General features: G+C 36.9%; 3 non-coding genes across 3 annotated transcripts; 1 reads left to right on the top strand and 2 right to left on the bottom strand.

Moving 5' to 3' along the window:
- Positions 1 to 9,969: 9,969 nt before the first annotated feature.
- On the bottom strand, positions 9,970 to 10,042 carry TRNAR-CCU (transfer RNA arginine (anticodon CCU)). The gene has a single exon. It is a non-coding gene; the product is annotated as a tRNA-Arg (tRNA).
- A 1,132-nt stretch (positions 10,043 to 11,174) lies between these two features.
- TRNAR-CCU (transfer RNA arginine (anticodon CCU)) lies at positions 11,175 to 11,247 on the bottom strand. The gene has a single exon. It is a non-coding gene; the product is annotated as a tRNA-Arg (tRNA).
- Positions 11,248 to 12,554: 1,307 nt separating this feature from the next.
- TRNAR-CCU (transfer RNA arginine (anticodon CCU)) lies at positions 12,555 to 12,627 on the top strand. Its single transcript has one exon. It is a non-coding gene; the product is annotated as a tRNA-Arg (tRNA).
- Positions 12,628 to 21,045: the final 8,418 nt, after the last annotated feature.

Here is a 21,045-nt window from a genome sequence, read left to right as displayed (position 1 = left end):
TGAAGTGCTTACTGATCGGCAGTGGGATTCTGAAAACAGTAATAGAGGGGAGAATGTTAGGCAAGCGAGGAAAGTGCAGGAACAGAATAGGGATGTTGGACGGGATGAAGGGAGGAAGGAAATTCACAGAGATGAAGAAGGACTTGATGTAGAGTAGGTTGCTGGATTGTGTTTTGTTATTATAAATAAATAAATAAATAAATAAATAAATAAATAAATAAATAAATAAATAAATAAATATATATATATATATATATATATATATATATATATATATATATATATATATATATATATATATATATATATATATATATATATTAATCAACATCACAGCTACGTACATTTGTATATAGTATTTATTTATTTAAGTCTAAAAAATATATCGTTGGAGGAAGCGGAAAATAAAACGCACAGGTCATGCTGCGTTTACCAAACGAAATATAATTAAATGCAATTTATTTTCGCTCATTTTTTGGAACAAGTGTAACGGAATCCGAGATGTAACTACCTAAAATTTTCCAATTACCTTAAATCGTGCAATTACCGAGACAATAGCCTTTTATGACAATGAACGGAAAACTGATGCACCATGGACACTAAATCTCTTCAAAGGCTTAAATATGTATTTTTTTACTTGTCAGTATCGGTTTATAATTAAATGAACACAATGAATTGTGGTACTTATATTCGTCCAAAAGCAATAAGTTACGCTCAGTTCTCTCCACTTACGAAACCCGGATAGTTGTTAAGGGCTTTAATTTTTCGATGAAAAACTTTTGTTGTTAACGAAAACAGTCAGACACTCTAAGGAAATAAACGATTTGAAAATACTACCGTATTAGCAAATGATGTATTATAAATTAAAAGCGCTTTGACTAACGAAGGACTGTATTCATAGATAAGTAAATTTAGATAAAAGTCAGCTCAATTATTGAAAGTTATTCACTTTAAGTCATAAATACTCATTTTTGTCACAATAACCGAAACATTAAAATTTTAAGAAGGAAAAATACCCTGGAAATGCTAAATGAGGAAAAACATACGACCCGTAGGCGAAAATGTAAAAACTTTGGCCACCCAACAAAAGGAAGGTCGAAGGTATCCCAATTTTTTCTCGGAACTGGTAGTAAATAGTAAAACTTTTGCTATAGCTTCCGCTAGAGTGATATGCGTTTTCAATTTTAAAATTTTGTCATTTAGTACAGAAGAAGAGCGTTTAATTATCCGCTTTGCGTAGATTTAACACCTATCACAATTCATCGTCAATTTACTGAGGAATGCGGTTATGAATGGTATTGGGTGTATGAAATTTGCGATCGCGAGTGTGTGGCAGTTCAAGGAAAGTCGAAAGTTGTAACGTCACAATGAATCCGTGAGAAGCCACCCTAATGGACCACCAGCAATATTCCAAAGGGTATTAGGGAACCCTACCGAAGCGTTCTCTAAGACCATTGCGTAGACATCGTAAGCAAAAGTGTGCTTCCACATCTATATTATGTTGAGAAGTGATACTAGTTTCAACTTTCAAGTGTAAGTAGCTTTTCAGAAAAAATTGGCACACTTTAGAACTAAAACCAACGTGGTTGTGTACCAAAGTTTTCAAAAGAATCTTCCGTTGAATTACCTTGGTTATGATAAATACAAAATGAGTGGAGTTTAAATTCATTTCATTATGTTTGGGAAATACAGGGACCCATCATAAAAAAGTAAGCATATATCTTTGACATTCATTTCAAACGGAGCAACTGTTATTCTCAAGAGATTAACTCGAAAACCATTAATCCAACAAGGTCAGTTATATACGAAATCGAACGAGAAATTAATCATTACATGATTGAAAACATCTTGCATCCTCTAAGTAGGGCGTCTTGTGCCTCTTGTTGACATTTCTTGTTCCCCGGGTGTAGATTAATGCACTAGATTGATATCTTTGCTGCTAAGCTAGTTCTCGTTCTGTTTGGTCAGCAGAGTTGTTCAGGCGGTGTCTTCGTTCAGGGACACATGAGCCCACTGCAAACAGACGACCAAGATAAGGAAATTCTACAGATAAAATCCTCCAATGTTGAGATTTGTTGATTTGAACTCCCAGCCTCAGCACTGGCCGGCCGAGAATTGGTGACAGGTGAAAAACGTCCGTTATGTTGGCATTCACTGATTGACTGACACCTGGGATGAAATAGTTTCACGTCGTTCTTGGAAGCCAAATTGAATGCAGCCGGTGAACGCCAACATAACAGCCGTATATACCTTTAGACGTTTCTCGCCGGAATATTATGTCTGCAAAATTTTTGAAATTTATTTTTTATCACATAGTACCCTGCAAACCAGATCATTATTCGTCTTTTCAGGGACTTTTAATAAATATTATTTTCCTTTTTCTTATCCTTAAAAGACCCTTCCTCTCCCCTATCCCTTACCCATCCCACCCAGTGCTTACACCCCCTACCAAACACCTTTTTGGTGGCTCGCGGAGTACTTATGTAGTTGTAGATGTAGGTGAGTCTTGTACTCCCCATTTGATTCGCATCAAAAACCACAGCACACCTTCCTCACAGTTTCCGGTTCCAAAACATGCCCTCACCAACAATCTTTCATTGGATGACTTTTTTTCCGTTTCTATCCTCCACGTTCCAGCTCCCGCTGCGCCTATAACGTGGCTCAAAAATATAGAATTATCAATAATCTGGTTGTTAAATTCTTTCTACCTGCCACAACTCAAATAATTTCCATTAAACTACATTATATATTATAATATATGTAATATACAATATATAATATACCATATATATATATATATATATATATATATATATATATATATATATATATATATATATATATATATATATATATATATATATTTCGCCATACGGCGAACGAACATCCGCCATACGCCGAATAAATATTCATTCACATGGAAATAGATATAAGGGAAAGGGATAGGAACAAATATGTTTAAAGGACGAACACGGGATAGTTGGGGAAGTTCCCTCAAACATAATGGTCGTTTTAAGTTTTCAATAAGAATCTACGTTTTTATTTCATAATATAACCGCTACGATAACTTAACGAGTTCTTGGACAGTTCAAGTAAGTGGAGAAGAGGAAATTGGATAGATAGTGTTTATTTTACCGGTACGGCGTCACGGGCAAAACGCTCACAGAAACGTAGCTGGTCTGACGAGCATGTATGGAGGCATTTTTCATGTCAAACGTAGAAGCAGAGGCTGAGCTGTCTTACTAAAACCTAAGGTCTAGTATAATGTTGCCTCTTTGCGATCTATCCCACACCTCCCGCCTGAATCCTCGTTCCTTACATGTGCTATTCTACATTCTGGGAATTACCAAGCATATTAAAGGTATTTTTAGCCACCATCCCATTTGGTTTTGGAACACACACTAAAGACGTTTTCACCCTGACTTAATTTACATAGTCTCCTTTAACTGAATGCTACGTGTGACAACAGTTCGTTGTTTAGCTCTGCATACCATCACCTCCCTTGATTCCATCCAAAACGTCTATTCTATTTCTCACCCTCCCTAGCTTCCCCATTTATTACCGTCCTCAGCGTCCAATTACCTTGCTGCTGGTATCTCCTCCTCCCATGCCTTCTTTGAATTTCTTCCAGCAACCGCAGCTCTTCCCTTACATGGTCTCCGCAAACGAAATAAGAGTAGTTCGTAGTCCTAAACTACTTCGTTTGTTTTTCTTTCCGTCCATTTCATATTTCCATTTTTTCTTCATCACCCACATCTCAAAAACACTTCATTTACGGACGAAAATTAACTTATTCTAATTTGTGAATACTTAATACTGATTTACTTATAGAATCTTAGCACTTACATATACACATGTATATAGATATAGTCAGTCATTCATAATTTTTGGTGACATTTTATTCGCAGAGGGTAACTTCAAAACAAATAGCTTTTTTGTTTACTTTAGCTTTAATAAAAACAAATAGATTTTTTACTAGCGTTATTAAAACGCCATATACTTAATTTTTCAACAATTTTCCCGTATATCTCCGTGATCAACTGGATGCTTGGTGTGATACGTAAGTTTAGAGCTCGCCTTGTACTAGGCCCTACACGGCGTGTGTAATTCACACAGTAACAGAGTAACTGGGCAAAGCTGAGTGTGGCCATAAGAATCGAACGCGCATCCTCTGGTTAGTAGCCCAGAAATCTACCCACAGGACTTTTCGCAATTGCATTATGAAACAGGATATTCGTTTTCAAAACGCGTTCACGATATGAAGGAAGGATTCACTTTTGAAGGGACTAATTTTCTCATCAGTAACGCCGATATTTAGTTCAATAAATTCACTCAATATTGGCCATTCGATCTCTTTTTGCATGAATATAGTACTGAAAACTATATATCTGCATTCGTAAGTTACGATCCATTTGTCGAAGATGAATTAATATTAAGGTTTCTGTGATAGCAGAGTAATTTCTGTAAGTAACTGTGCTTCTACGTTACAACCTGTTACAGTGAATCAATAACAAATTATACAGAAACATTTAAATGCACAGCAGAAATCCTTGTCTTATCTCATGGTGAAAAGATAAGGAATATTTTTCATAAGACGTAAGTAGTTATGACTCCCTCACTTAGAAGATATCTTTGGTCACTAATCCCTATGGAGATGGAAGAACGATTGAACCAAAGTCCTCCATGCAGTGATCATCAACAAGATAGTAGAGTTTTCCCTCGTTCCATCAGAATTATTTTGAGATAAAAAAGCTGGAAGAAAAGTGCCGTCTTGAACATAATGGGAAAAGTTTAAGAATGATACCATTTTTTGGGTTTTTTAGGTTTTGGTGGAATGTTGGGCCTCAGTTCAGGGCCACATGTCACCAAGTAAACATAGGGAGGCAAAAGTCGACAGTTTATGCAAGATCAATTAGAGGCATTTATTGCGACTATTCCTGAAGGAAAAGGGAAGTATTGAGCTGGGGGAAACTGTTTAATAACAAGGAATGGCAACAGGGATAAAGTAATCGAGCGAGTTTTGCAGGAAACAGGGCATAATTATAGCGAAAACTTGGTTTAAACACCATAACAGACGTAGTTATGCATAGAAAATGCCCTATTATTCAAGAAGATATCAGTTACTCTATATTATGGCCAAGCACAGGTTTAGGACCTGCCAGGTTAATTCACACAGTCTTCCGCAAGCGGATGTGAATTTTGATCATAATTAAGTGCTAAATATCTCAGTCATTAACGTGCAATTGAAAAGGGTAAAAGAGGGGTGCCGGGGTCTGAATTCTGAAGCCGATTCAGGGGTTGAATAAACGCAATGTTGGAGCATTGACCGGAACGAACAGGAAGGAGTATCAGGAGGCTGTAGAAAAAAATATGGGCGAGGAGGAATATGGGTTTTTCAGGCTGTTTTAACAGTGGAGACGGAAGATATACAGTTTTAACACTTTTGACGCGACACCGGATCTTGACCTGAGACTGAATGTCCACGACATCAAGAGTGTCGACGTGACATTGAATTCGACAGAAATGGATATCGATGTCAAATTGACGTCGATTGCAACATTGTCGGCATTTGCAGCACTGACATCGAATTAGTCCCTGTTGTCGTCCACACCAACACATCGAGGAGGAGTCTACATTGCACTGATGTCGTGTCCAGACATCCAAAATTCGTACAATCTTACTTCTCAGGTGTGGCGAACACTGAGGCCTTATTTATGTTCCGAGAAAATAGTGAAGTTCTTGTGTTGTAAACATAAAGTCACCTGAATTAATTGGGTTGAGTGAACGTGTCCAATCAAGCGAAGCGGGAAGAAAAAAAATGAATTTTATGTCATAGAAACTTCCTCCCCAGAAGTCAAAGCTGACGAACTAATAAATAGTAATTGATTATCACAAAAAACGCGTAGACTTTCATTCATAGAAGAATGGTATGCGCGCTAACAATGAACTGAGATCAAGCAGAGGGAAAATGTGGTTGATTTGGAACGGTTTCCACTTTAAGATTTGATTTATAACCAGACACGGGCGGTACCGGTGGTGAGGTGGTCAGCCTACATTACGACAGTTATTGGTAACTATTCGTGTTTGTCGGAAACCTTTTACTTGGACTATTTCAAAACCGTTATTTCGAGGTTGTCTCGAAATTGCTACACGTTTAGTGCACTCACTCGTAACAGAAGTCAAAGTGAAAAGGAAAACTCTTTATAACTCCAAACAATAGGATAACGGTGTCTGCAAGAGTTTTGTCGGTAAGCAATAATGTTCACCATGATGCTTACGCAAATACGGTCAGGGCCAAGTGATAAAATACTCCTGGAGATCCTAGTACGTTTCCCTAACTTTCCAAGATGGAGATGATAGCTTTAGTTTGGGTTGAAATGCCCTTAACGACTTAATGCCTTGCCGTTTTTTAAGCGGCTTTATTTTTCAGAGGTCGCCTAGTTGGGCTTATACTCATTGTCACAATATTTAGTTTCTTTATCTTCCTGGAGCACCACCAGCGTCGTTGTTTTGCCCTCTTTTTATTTATTTAATTATTTTTTCGTATTGTTTAGGAGTGTAACATTATTTGGTCTCTTATATTTGTCATAGGGGCCTATTTCATTTTTTGTGGTGTATGTCATGGCCCCATTAGTGTTTTCTTTTAATTTATCAAAGTATATTTTACACTTTGTCAGTAAGAATTCTGAAAGTTTTTCTTTGTTTGTTTTTTGGTATACCATCTCGTTTTCTTCCCAGGGGGGGGAGATCAAAAGCCAGCCTCAGCGTCTATCTTTCTGTACTATTTAATTTATCCATCAGGGATCTACTGACTAATCCCATCCATGCAGGTGCTGCGTAGGTCAATACTGGTCTTATTTCTGTCGAGTATATTAGTATTTTTATGTCTTGAGGGGTGGCGTTTTGTCTGAGAATCGGTGCCAATTGTGACCTTATAGCGGCCGCCTTATCTCGTATCTGTTGAATGTGTATTTTAAAGTTCAGTCTGTCATCTATGTCCACTCCTAAATATTTGATGCTTTTACTCCATCCAATAGGTTGTTGTCCAATCCTGATACATTCGCAAGATATTTTAGGTGATCTTGGGTGGGCGAAAAGTATTGCTTTGGTTTTTTTTGTGCTTATCTGCAATTTCCATTTTCTGTACCATGATGTTATCTCGTCCAATGCGTCTTGGGCTCTTACTTTGCCTGAGTTGATATTTTTCCCTTTTACAAGGATTGCGGCATCGTCAGCGTAGAGGGCAGTTATACTTCGCCAGTCATTTCTATGTATTGGGAAGTCGGCTGTGTAAATGTTAAATAGCAGTGGGCCTAATATGGATCCTTGTGGGACACCAGCTTTGGCAGTTGTACTGTCGCTTATTTCTTCACCCCATTTAACTTTAAATGTCCTTCCGTCTAAGTAAGACTTTGTCCAATTTGTCATCCATCTAGGGAAATTCCACGACTCCATCTTTTGGATTAGGCCCCCATGCCAGACCTTGTCAGAAGCCTTAGACAGGTCAAGGAAGATTCCAATGGTTTTTCTTTTTTATTGTAAGCATCACTTATGAAGTCTGTGACTCTATGAATCTGCTGTTCGGTTGAGTATACCTGGCGGAATCCGAACTGTTCTTGCGGTATGACTTCCTTTACCTCCGCGTATCTCTTGATGTGCGGTGCTACAACCCTTTCGAAGAGCTTACCCAAGCTTGAAAGGAGGGATATTGGGCTCAGGTTTTCCTCTTTAAGTGTTTCCCCCCTTTTCTGGGGATACATTTGATTAAGGCCTCCTTCCAATTTTTCGGATAGTATCCAAGGGTGATTGACGCATTAAAAATTTTTACTAAATATTGGCCGGCCGCTTCCGGAAGTCTTTTTATTATTCCATTCGTGATGTTGTTCTCTCCCGGGGATTTCTTATTTGGGAGTTTCGCTATTTCTTCAACAACATCATCTAGTGTGATTATTAGTTGCCCCTCCAGTGACCCGACGTCATTTTCGTTTTGTTGTTTAATTTCAGCTTTTTCGGCCCCCGGGTCGTTGGTCGTAAAAACCTTTTCACAAAACTTTACCATATACTCGGCCTTTTCTAGGGGACGTCGTCAGGGTCTCTGTTTTTGTTTTTATACTTGGGTCACTGGGTGGGGATTTCCGCAGTTTCTTTGTTAGCTTCCAGACGGAGTGATTGTTTTTATTTAGTTCTGCTAGCTGCTGACCGGAGGGTCCCGGGTTCGATTCTCGGGCAAGGCACTCTGGGCACCTGCAGCTCCACCCAAGCTAAAGTGATTTTTCAGGTACCAGGTCTTCCTGGGAAACCATAACCGGCACAGGGAAAGGAACTGGCACCCCTACCCTGATGTGTGAATTTTCACACGCCGTATAGGGCTTAGTACTGGGTGATCTCTACCATCACCTACTAAACCGACCTTCGGGTTGATTACTGTGTTTATGGTTTTTTAGTTGCTGATTAAATTTAGCAGTCCTTGATTCCTCTATTGAAGTCCTGATTTTTTTGTTATGATCTTGAACCCTATTTTTAGTTCTCGGGTGCCTAAGCGATAGTATGATCTTCTTAGCGCATTTCTTTCTTTGATGAGGATTTTTACCTCGTCGCTTAGCTTGAGATAATCATACGGCCGTTTCTTTGCCACCGGTATTCCTTTTTTTATGACTTCCTCAATGGCATTTGTTATTACTTCTACCATCTCGTCTATCGTCTCAGTCGTGTCCGGGCTGTGGCACCTTCTTTCTAGGCTGTCTACGATAACTTCCCTGAAGAGTTGCCAGTTTGCTAGCCCGTAAGAGGGTCGTTTAGTCCTGTCCAGGTTTATTATTGGTTTAGTCCCAATGCTTATTAATACCGGGTAGTGGTCGCTTGTTAGGTTTTTGTGGGTAATGGCTTTCGCTGGGCTCCTTATATTTTTTAGTATTGCGAAATCGATGACGTTCTTGCCATATACCCTCGTCGGTTCGTTTGGGGCTATTATTTTTGCTCTAAGATCATTTGTCCATTTTTTGATAAGTTTCCCGTTTTCGTTCCTTGTCGGGCAGTCCCAGTCATAATGTTTAGCGTTAAAATCGCTACCAATAATTGTTGGTTCGTCAGAGTCTAAGAGGGCGTCAAATTCTGGTTTTACCATATTTGTTTTGGGTGGGAGATAGCAGGAGGATATTTTTATCTTCCCTTTGTCCATTAAAATTTCCAGCCCTATGCTTTCTAGGTTGTTAAAGGTTAAAATCGGCAATTCTGTGGTAGTCAGCTCTTCTCGTACTATGATTGCTACGCCTCCTGCAGCTTTTTGTCCATGTGTAAGAGCTCGGTCGTTCCGCCTATTTTATAGCCGGGGAGTTCCCAGCTAACGTCAGTTTTTAGATGCGTCTCTGATAGAAGACATATGTCCACCTTGTTCCTTCTGAGGAAGTGAAGAAGCTCGGGCGTTTTATGTTCTAGCCCACCGTTAACATTCCACAGGCGAATGACCAATTTTTGCTGTGCTCTTAAAAAAGAGATGCCCTTAAAAAGAGACAATGCCTTTTATGTCTCGTAGCGACAATCTTAAAACAGAATAAAAAGCCTCCAAAGAAACTTACGTTTGGATTGTAACTTTGCATAATTGTAAAACTTACACTCTGGGTGTACATGAACACTTCCATATTATACTGTACGGGAGCATTAGTATTGAAAATAAATTAACTCGGTATATTTTGGAAAATAACTGAGAAAGAAAGAATAAAATGGGAAAAGACATCTATTTGAGACCCAAGAAGCTTCTTAAAATGACAATGGAGGGACATGTGAATGGAAAGAGAGCCGAAGAAAGACGTCGTTTCGTTACGGTAACTACGTAATCAGATACATCTACATCAGTGCCGTCGGCGAAATATGCTGCAATTTTATAAACTCAAATGCCATCAGTGGATTACTTTTCACGCTAATGTGGTTCTTTCTTTACTCAAATGTCGTGAGTCATAGTATGTACAAAAAAACCCCTGGGGGGACTCGAACCCCCAATCCCCGGTTTAGGAGACCGATGCCTTATCCATTAGGCCACAGGGGCTTGATGAAGGGAGATCAGGCAAGCCTTAGCCTTCTCTTTTCCTGCTCGAAGTCCTTCATTTACCTCGTTAGGCCACTTTCTTGTCGTAAAATTTCTTCGCAAATCTAGTGACACACTTCTTTGAATCTTTTCTATCTACTTAATCGAATCCTTTTCCGAAGTGTCAAATTTACTTGCTGCGTATTCCGATTTAGGTTTCGCATGTGCAAAATGACACCCATCCCACATTTTGTCATTACGTTTTCGTACAACTCATCGAATGAATATAAGTTTCTTCAAGACGATTCCTCGAACCCATCTAATATACCTACTCCTTGAAAGGCTTGCTTTTGAATATGGCGGACAAGTAATACCTGTTCTGAATAAATAATGAAAGGTAATGGATGCAGAGGCTACTTATTAATGAAGAATAAAGAGAAACAGGGCGTAAATTATGTTGCTGGTTCGATCGAGTTATGAACCTCAGAACAAGTCAGCTGTTTAGGTTTTACACTTACCTTTCATGAGGTACACCCGTCAGAAGAATATGATGATCAGCCTTATGGAAACTAGATCTCATGAGAAGGGTTTTGGGAGAATGTAATGAAAAGGAAAGAGAGAGGTGTGGTTCCGCTTTTGTTAGGTCACATTTGGAATACGCGGCAAGTATCCTAGAATCGTTAATTGGAGAAATTGGATAACGTTCCGTAAAAATACGTCAGATACGTTTTGCTCAGGAAATAGTGTGCAAGAAACTTTAATAGCAATAAAGTCATGACAGCGGCCGTGTTCTAATCCAATCGACTCGGGTGGTTCATTTTCCATCGTCTTTCTTGTTGAAAACTCCACTCGAAAATATATTGGATGTACGTATATTGAAAGCAATTGGCCAATCGGAATTGATGCCCGGTCGAAGCGAAACAACTGTTCCAATATCAAAGCATGGTAGTTCATGATTGGTTCTTTTCAGTGACGTACATTTTCGTCACGACAACGAAAAAATAAACAAATTCTGACTCAATTGTTGCCATCGGCGAAATATGTTGCAATTTTGTAAATGCAAACTTTTAATGCCATCAGTCGATTACTTTTCACACAAATGTGGTTCTATCTTTACTCAGATGTCGTGACTCGTGGTATGTGCAAAAAATATTACCCCTGGGGGGACTCGAACCCCCAATCCCCGGTTTAGGAGACCGATGCCTTATCCATTAGGCCACAGGGGCTTGAATGTCCGTTTTTGTCCAGGAACTTACAACCGTGAAGGCAAGTTGCAAGTGCTATTGTTTCTTATCTCACCGAGACTGAACTGTTACAAATAACTACATAATTTCAGGAACACCAAACCAGAAAATATAAAAAGGATTTATATTACAGGGAAGAAAACTAAGAAGTGTTTGGGGTACCAAATTATTGATCACCCCTCTGTTTTAGAGTGCTTAGGTCCCTTTCACACAATATAATTAAACATTAGTGGGAGAAATTGCACAAGAGACATTTTGAATGTAAAACGTGGATCCCAAACAATCCAGCTAGAATCAAAAATGTTACGAAGGTTTTCAGTGCAACAGTTAAAGATGTGTGAGTATATGAACGCCACCATGAGAATTATTTGTACATTTTTGGTAAAACTAATTCACGGCAGTGTGTATAGAACGCAGAACCACGCAGAAAATTCTTTAGGTGATAGTTAACATTTATTGCCCAGATCGCTGACTCACGTGCCGTTTTTTCTAATGTATAAACCCATTCGGGTTTATGCATTTGCTTTTAATAATTCTTTTGGAATATTTAAATGATTAATGTCATTGTATTTTTTTCAGAATCGTCTATTACAATTCCGACCTGGTTTCTGAATCATTCTCTCTTTTTAGTAACAAGTAATATAATACATAAGGGCTTTTTTGTCAATAAAAATCCCAACGACTATTTTACCTTATATTTAATTATAAATCTGACCAGTATGTGTCTGCTACAGTTTAATACAGTCTGCTACAATGCAAGTGCCAATTAAGGAAACGTGTTGTTGACACCGATTACTATGAATGAATCATGTGTTGCACGTGATCACGTCAAATTCATATATGTATTGGTATAGCTTATATAAGCAGAGAAAAAACATTTACATCAGGGTGCAGCGCAGTTCCGCCAGTTGCCGACTAAAGTGGGGAACGTGTATATATTACCGCCGTCTGAGTGATGACTTTCTCTAGGAGTGGGGATCACAGGACGGAGCGATTTGCCGAAGGGGGCCGTGCGCCGTAGAAGATTTGATGAAAACCTCTCTGCGCCAAAAGGGTGGACACTTTTGGTAGTGACATTCTCAAGAGTTAACCGAAGGTAGGAATAGAAAGATGGGAGTAATTCCCGAGAGCTCAGTCACTCGATATTAAATGAGCTATTGGATCACTCAGATGAATTATGAAGAGGGGCGCAAATAGGTCGCAATGTTCAAGTCCAATTTACAGCATTCCTCATTCTTTCTTACTCTGCATTTTAAACTTGTAATTGCACTGTTGTGAAAGCTCACCAAGCCCCTGTGGCCTAATGGATAAGGCATTGGTCTCCTAAACCGGGGATAGGGGGTTCGAGTCCCCCCAGGGGTAATTTTTCTTTTTAATCAAAATTCATAAATTTGGTATGATGATGCACGAAATCTCTCCCACTACACGATATCATGGCGTTGAGTTTGGAAAATCACGGAAAGAGGGAATTGAACTTATGCCATAAATGGTTTACTGAAATCCTTCAGACAGGTATTTGGTAAATATGCGAAGGAAAAGGTTGAAGAGATATTTTATTGCGCATTGTAGCGATAATACATTGCTAACTTGCACTAGCATACTGATAATATTTAAAATATAAAAATATGTTACATTAAATATTTATGAATTTAGCTATAATATTAGAGAGAAAACAAATATTATTTTTAGATTATAGATGTGTTTTAATGATCCAAACATCATACTTGGAGATGGAGATATTCAAGTTGGATAGTGTACTGTCTTCCCACCCTGATGGTCCAGACATGAATCCCAGAGGTGGCAAAAGTTTTCCAGTGGTATCCCTTCTAAAGATGCCATGCGGAGAGCACTTTAAGTGGAGTTCGTCATCCTTTAGATGGGATATTATATTTTCTGACCTTTTGGTGCTTTTGGTCAGGAAACCAAAAAAGATAATCTCCTGCCTCCTTTCTTGACTACTTTATGCTACCATCTCACAGCGGTTAAGAGGCCTTTATGGCCACCTAAATGAGGAATAGAGATTCTTCATTGAGTACTTTTTTTCTATCTGCTACCCTTCGATTCATCTAGCATGGGTGATCTTCAATAGTAAGTTTTCTCTTCACAACTGTAATATGTAATTGGTTTTAGAAAATTCAGGCTTTTCCTTTGGAGAATATTTCATCAAAAATATATTTTTAAAATAAAAGAACAAGATATTTTCTTGCTTGTAATTTTTTTATTGTTAGAAAAATATAATCACCTTAAACAATATGCGATTTTAACTGAAATTCCATTTCTTCTATCAGTAGATGTATAAAGTCATAAGAACAAGGAAGGCATTCTAATATATCAAGTTTGTAGGCAAAATGGATGGAATTGAAGGCTCACACAAACTTATGTTGATTATAGGAATTGAATATTCAGATCATATTCCCTTTCCCTTCTTCACTAAAAATAATTTTAAAATTTTTTATTGGTAGTAGTAGTATTTAGGCGAGGCGACAGACTGCTGAGGTCATTTGCACCATAGGGGATGGACAGGAAAGGATGAAGGATGAAGAGAAACCCGGTGTCGGTATTAGCCTACTCTTTACGAAAGGCACCACTAAAAGGCAACGGACACCACCATAGTTCTTACATGACATGTCGGACAAGGAGAGGTATGCTGTTACCTGGTATTATTGGTAATTAAATGACCATTAAGGATGATTATACAAACACATTCATTCAGTGTATGTGCTTGTTATTTGAAAAAATTTCTCAATTCAACTATTTTACTTGCTTTTCCTGCTCAATAGTGCAATTGGCCCATGACTTAGATGCCCAATGCTTGCCCTGCATTTATTGCCCCTCATCTGTGTCATACAACCTGGCTCTAATGCCCCAAAAGATTTTTTCCTGACAGTTAAGTTAACAAATATGTTGCATAAATTTTTTTAATAAATGTTGCCTGTATTCATATAGAAGAAACTTTTAATGTTAGTCAACACAGTTTATTTTTCAAATAAAAGAATTATTTGTGTGGTTACAATTTATTATTGATAAAGAAATATATGTACATGGATATCTAAAACTAAGTGACATTATAACTAAAACTTTTATATAATCCAGTTGAATTCTTTAGATTTGCCATTAAGACTAATATAATATCTCACAGTATCAGTCATGGCTCAAGCGCAATTTTATGTCCATTTACATAGTTTATATTTTTAAATGCCAAATTGTACTAAATGCCATACTAAGCCATGATAAAATTTTAAATTATAATTTTCTGCACTCATACTTATCAGCCACAATACCATGTGATCAGTTTTATAATTGTTTCAACTGCATTTCATCTATTTTAAGATTTATTATTATTTTACAATTTCCTCAAAGCAGAGAATCCTACATGCATGTATTTGTATTCATAGCCATGGGCCATCCTGATAAGAAAACCTGAATAAATTTTACCACTGGAGAACATAATACATAACTTCATTCAGAGTTACCAGAGTTAATTTTCTCTGCGTTAAAAATATCTATAAAATTTACAACCCTACGATTTCCATGTATAATTGTGATGTTACCATTCCTTAAGGAATGCTCATATACATATTATCATGCAGCATATTAATGTTGTTTTCATCCGCATGGATTTCACCTTTCTTATTCTTAGTTGATCATCTTCCATGCCAGAATCTTTATCCTCACTCAATGTATTTCTTTCCTTTTTTATTTTCTAAATCTACTTCCTCTTCATGTGTTTGCCTTTCATATTGTTACTTCCCACACTCACCCATTCAGGTGCACTTACAAATTCATTCTTGTGTATTTCTCCCTGAAAAAAGGATGGAGAAAATCATAATGTAAATGTTGGAGAGGCAAAACATTTCTTTGATATGTATTTACACAAATATTAAATCAACCAATGGAATATCATATTCTAAGCTATTATATCTCATTCCTCACATCCTAGCAAATAAACAACAAGCATTTTCACTTTTAAATACTAAAAAGGTATGTTATTTCTGCTTTTCTAACCACCAGCGCACATCTTTTCATTCATCTCTTGAAACCATAGTGGCAGAAGAATCTGTCATACATTTATTTTTATATTATTAAATGACTTTATTGGGTCGAGAATGAGACTTAATGGTCCCTTCTTCCACCTATCCCTTATCATCTAGCCATCAGCTGAGGCAATCAAAAAAGGTCATAAGCTGCCTTTTTTCCTGATTGCTGTTAATTCCAGTTCCAAATTAGCTAAGGAAGGATTTCCTGTCATTTTGACTGGGGAGGGCCTGCCTCCCTGACTGCCAGGACCATCCCTATTGATGGAGTCTCGCATATGCTAGAATTCATTATCAAATAATCACTATAATCTTTTTCAATCTTTGAGTTGCCATCTCACGGGGGTTGAGAGGCCTTTGTGTCCACCTCAATGAGGAATAGAAATTCTTTGTGGAGTACCTTTTGTCTATCTGTTACCCTACAATTTATCTGGCATGTCTGGCTTACCTTTTCTGGATTAAGATTCTATTCTTCACAACTATTTTACATGCATTTATCTAAAAAAATGCAGACTTTTCATCTGGGGAATAGTTCATCAAAAATTTATTTTAAAAATAAAATAATATTTTCATGCTCGTAATTTTTTTAATGTTAAGAAATAAAAGTTCCTAAAGCAAGGTGGGATTTTATCTGAATTTCCATTTCTCCAACCTGGGTACCTTTGGATAGTATTAGAGTATTCAGGACATTGCACTATATCAAGTTTGTAGCCGAAAGGGAGGGAATTAAAGGTTCTCACATAAATTTATACTGACTCAAATGAACACATAATGTTGATTACATGGAAAGAATACTTGAGAAGCAAGTTGTATTCTTTCAAAATGCATTTTTATATTATATTCCAGGTTTATCTTTTCCTTCTTCATTAAAATTATATTTTTTATTTTTATAGGTAGGTACCTAAAATTTAATGGATTTAACCATTATGGGAGTCCTTTCATGCAATGCTCGACAAGAAGAGGTATGCTGTCAGCTGTTGTTATTGGTAATTTAATGAAGATTAAGGATATTATACATACAGTTGATATGCTGGTTATTGATATCACTTTTCAATTCAACTACTTTACTTGCTTCACCTGCTCAGTAGTGCGATTAGCCAGTGGCTTACATGGCCAATGCTTGCCCTGTATTTATGGCCTCTCATCTGCATTGTGTATCTTGGAACTAATAATCCCGAAGATGTTTTCCTGAGATTGAAGTTCACAAATACGTATATTACATAAATTTTCTTCAGAACTGTGGTCAGAATTCATATGGAGGAAACTATTAATGTTAGTCAACACGATTTATTTTTAAAAAAAGAAGAATTATTTGTGTGCTCATAATTTTTATTTAAAAAGAAGTATAATTGCATATCTAAAAGTAAGTGCTATTATAACTGAAGTTCATATAAATAATTGAACCCAGTTGAATGCTTTGGATTTACCAGTAAGGCTAACATATTATTTTGCAGTTTCAGGGATAGTTCAAGGATAATTTCTGTCCATTTTCATAGTTGACATTTGACAGAACCCTATATGCATGCCCAAGAAACACTTGTATCTGTATTAATTCCCATAGGCCATCCTGATAAGAAATCCTGAATGAATTTCGGAAAACAGAATGCATAATTTCATTCAGGCCAGAGTTAATTTGCTCTGTGTTAGAAATGCCTTTAAAATTTACAATCTAACTTTGCCACGCATAATTTAAACTATACCCTCCCTTACAATATACTCAATTACACATACTTTGGCCACACAATTATGTTTATTCTGCCCATATATTCTTTACATTTCACCTTCCTCTATCTTAGTTGATCATCTGTTGTGCCAGAGTGTTCTTCTTCACTTAATGTATTAATTCCCTGTTTGCATTCTAATTCTACTTATTTTAACACGCTTACCTTTCATATTGTTACTTCCCAGAATTATAGATTCCTGCGAAGATACAAATATAGTATTGACTAGTTATCCCTGAAAAAAGGATGGGAAACATTACTATGTAAGAGTTGATGAGGCAATTTCTTTGAGGAAAAATTTCTTATATGTATAGTGTGCGCTCCCACAAATTTAATTCAATGAAAGGAATAATACTTTCCATAGTAGTATGTCTCATATTCTCACATTCGACCAAATTACCCACAAGCATTTTCACAATTAAATTTTAAAAAGCTACATTATTTCTGCTTCTTTGGCCACCAGCACAAACCTCTTCATTTATCTCTTGCAACAATAGCTGTGGAAGATTAAGTCATCGGCTGAGGTAATCAGAAGGTAGTTAATACCAATGGACCAGCAATTTTTAAAGAATTTTACCTAATTACAATGAAAGTGGCAACTCATGTGTGTACATTCTAGTATATAGATCAAACATAATGCCAGACACATTTTTCAAAAGAACAATGAAAAGTTGTCTCTACATGTAGATCAATTATGTGTCAGCTTACTGGATTTGAGTGGAGTGCTTGGCATAACATACATTTCTGCTTTAAGACATTTGAAAAGCTTGAAAGCACATTTTAATACCTTTCTTGAAATGAAGTAGATTTATGTGAACAGGAAATGTTCTTTTTTAATGCATATTTTCAATAATGTAAGCATTTTGAAGATGCAGGTTATTATGTATGTTATTATGTATGCTCCTGTATTTGAGTACCATGCAATACCTTGACAATAGAAGCAGGAGAATTTCATCAGAATTATGCAGTGATAATAAAGTGCTCTACTGAGCATATCCTATAAAATATTAATGCATGTGATTCTAGATCCATTGTACTGTGCTTTTGCTGGATGATAATTTATCCTTGTCTCAAATATGTATGGTTTTGTAATAAAAAATGTACTTAAATGAGCACTGAAATAAAATCTCTATTAGTAATACCCAAGAAGTCATTTAATTACTCTGGAACAGATCCTGTCACAGACCTTTTCCTTCCTTGAAGGGATTGAAGAAGTAACTGTTTTGCAAGGTATGCCATACACCGAAGCCCCTGGATGCAACTGTTATCTGATGCTCCTGGAGAACATGAGGTATCCATGTTTTGTTTGAGCAGTTTCCTCCAACACACTCCAATATATCCACTAAAGACTGAGAAAATTAACCTGTTCTATTATGATGGAAGGAACCCTGAAAGTTCTTTCCAGGAAAAAGTCTCCCATGAATAAAATTCTTAAAAGTACTTCATGCATTTTCACTGTTAAGTTTACAACACCATGTAATGAAATGTGACCAAAGGATGAACCATAAAATTGGTATTTAAAAGACCCTCTGATTCCTGTGAAAACTTGGGATATTTAGGCTAAAACAATGTCAGAGTCATCATTTTAACGATAATAACAAGTAAACATTTTACAGAGTAAATATTCTTGGCAATTCAAAAATATTATTATTATGGTGAATTGTAAATCATTAAGCAAAACTTAAAGTAATGAACTGGTGGCGTAAACAAAAGTCAAGCATGCATTAAAATAATTAACACTAAAAGACAAAATATAGTATCAATCAATTCAAAATAATTAAGAAAATCTACTCTTGTGGAGAGAAAACTCAAATTTGTTTCATTTAAAAATTGCTAGAATTTAAATTATAAAAAAAATAATCGGTTGAGAAGATGGTTTACTGCAGTATGAAAATTCACGAATGTTATCTATTTTAATTTTATAACTTTAAATCTTAAAAGCCATTTGTGCCTTAGGAAATTCATAATTTTCAAATCAACATATATTATGCCAGAGCAGTGCGGTTCTTGTTCTATAAAATCGCGTAGTTGGACGTTTTTTTTCGAAAAAATATTATTATTTCACAGAAGGGAGCCCTAACAGCCCCTAAAAAGTTCCTTACATGTACCTTATACAATGAGTATTTACTTTCATACATTTTGGAAAAGTTTCCAAGAATAAATAAGCCAGAAAAAGGCGTTTCAATGAGATTCTGACTCGACGCTTCCGCTGAGCTTAAGATCAAAAGTGATTTTTTGCTTAAAAACGTGGTCAGAAGCGAGGAATCAGGCTGTTCAAGGTCGTGGAGTGGGGAATCCGGGGTACCGAGGGTCGCCGAAGGTTGCCTGAAGGTCAAATTAGGTTGCTTCAAGGTCGGGAAAGGACGATCCTGGGAGTCAAACGGAACGGGCATTTGATGCAAGGCAACAATACGGGAAAAGACAAATGAATAAAGAGAAACGGATATTAAAATAGTAATCGAGCTGAAACTCGCGAACCCTAACGAGTAGAGTGGAAGTGAATGTGTCACATCGAAGAGGAAAATGACACACATTTTTCTGCAGAAATACCTGACGATGTAATGCTAATGTGAGGTAAAATATTAATACTTTCGTATATTAATAATGCGCTTATACTTTCGAGAGACTCAATGGCATAGAGCGGCCAGCGCGCGCGGGTTGTTCGGGGCGAAAAGAGAAAGTTTTTGGTATCCTTGGGACGATCCTTACGCTTCAAGACAGATAACGGCAGGGAAAATCAATCTTTATGATTTCACTATAAATTTGCTTCAGCACGTTTAAACAATAGGCAGCGTACACGATTTTACATAAATCAATTGTTAATTCAGCGGAATGTGGACATTGCAGCCTGTCTATTAACCGTTTCCACGTTTAATCAGTTGAATAAATAATTGATTTCTTTTTAATATTATTTCCTGTTAATTAATCTCTTAAGAAACTCAGGTGTCCTTTGATAAAATCCAAGTTTTTATGTTGACACTCTTCCACCCAGAAGAATGATGACTTATTGAATAAATTCTGTAGTCAGTCTTTTCCGCAAGGCAGAATAAATTTCCGAGAACTCTTCCACAAATTACCCTGAACAAGATGAATAAGACACGAAGTGAATCTTAGTAGGTGGAGCGTCCGATCTTTTATACACATATAGTTACCATGATTTACATTCGTCTTTAGTCAGTTTAGGCTGGGCAGTTTAAATGAAATTTCTCCGAGATGAGACGTAGTTTAATTTATTTTTTTATTCACAGACGCTTTAGAACACGAAATGTTATTCATATTCTTAGAGCCGCTCTAGTCATAATGTTTGCTTCATTTCACGTGATTAGCAAAGCGTTCTGATGGGCAACGGGATGTTGAAGGCTGTGATAGAAGAAGGGATGGCGTTAGGCTAAGAAAGAATGGGCAGGAATAGGATAGAATGAAGTGATAAAGGAGTTATGTGAAATCGAAGAAGGGTTTATTGTGTTGACGGATGTAAGGTTGTTATTTGCAAGGAGAGGAAAAGAAATTAATCATTGCACCATGGCATTTATAGTCTCTGTCGACCAAAAATCTTACTTAACCAGTAAAATAACAATAACACGTAATTAATGTTCTACACTAGATACCTATCCATGTAATTCTGGGAAAAACAAATGAGTAAAGAGAAAAGGGTATTGAAGGAATAATCGTGATGAAACTCGAGAAACCTAGCGTTTAGAGTTGAAGTGATTGTATCGCATTTAGGGAGAAAACGACACATTTTTCTCTGCAGTGATGCCTATGGATGCAATGATAATGTGAGTCGTAATATTAATACATTCATATATTAATAATGCGCTTTGACTTCTGAGCGACTCAATGGTGTAGAGCAGGCCAGCGCGCGCGGCCTGAGTGGGGCGAAAAGAGAAAGTGTTCGGTTGACCTTGACACGATCCTTATGCTCCAAGACAGGCAGCGACAGAAAAAAATCAAATAAATGATTTTCAACCAATAAATATTGATAAAAACACTATCGTGGGCATATTATTAAGAACAATTTCCCT

The sequence above is a fragment of the Hetaerina americana genome, unplaced genomic scaffold (genome assembly GCF_022747635.1).
Source record: "Hetaerina americana unplaced genomic scaffold, ioHetAmer1.1.p SCAF_1, whole genome shotgun sequence".
NCBI classification, from domain to species: domain Eukaryota; kingdom Metazoa; phylum Arthropoda; class Insecta; order Odonata; family Calopterygidae; genus Hetaerina; species Hetaerina americana.
Note: the sequence above shows the minus strand (reverse complement) of the source record. Positions and strands in the feature narration are given on the sequence as shown.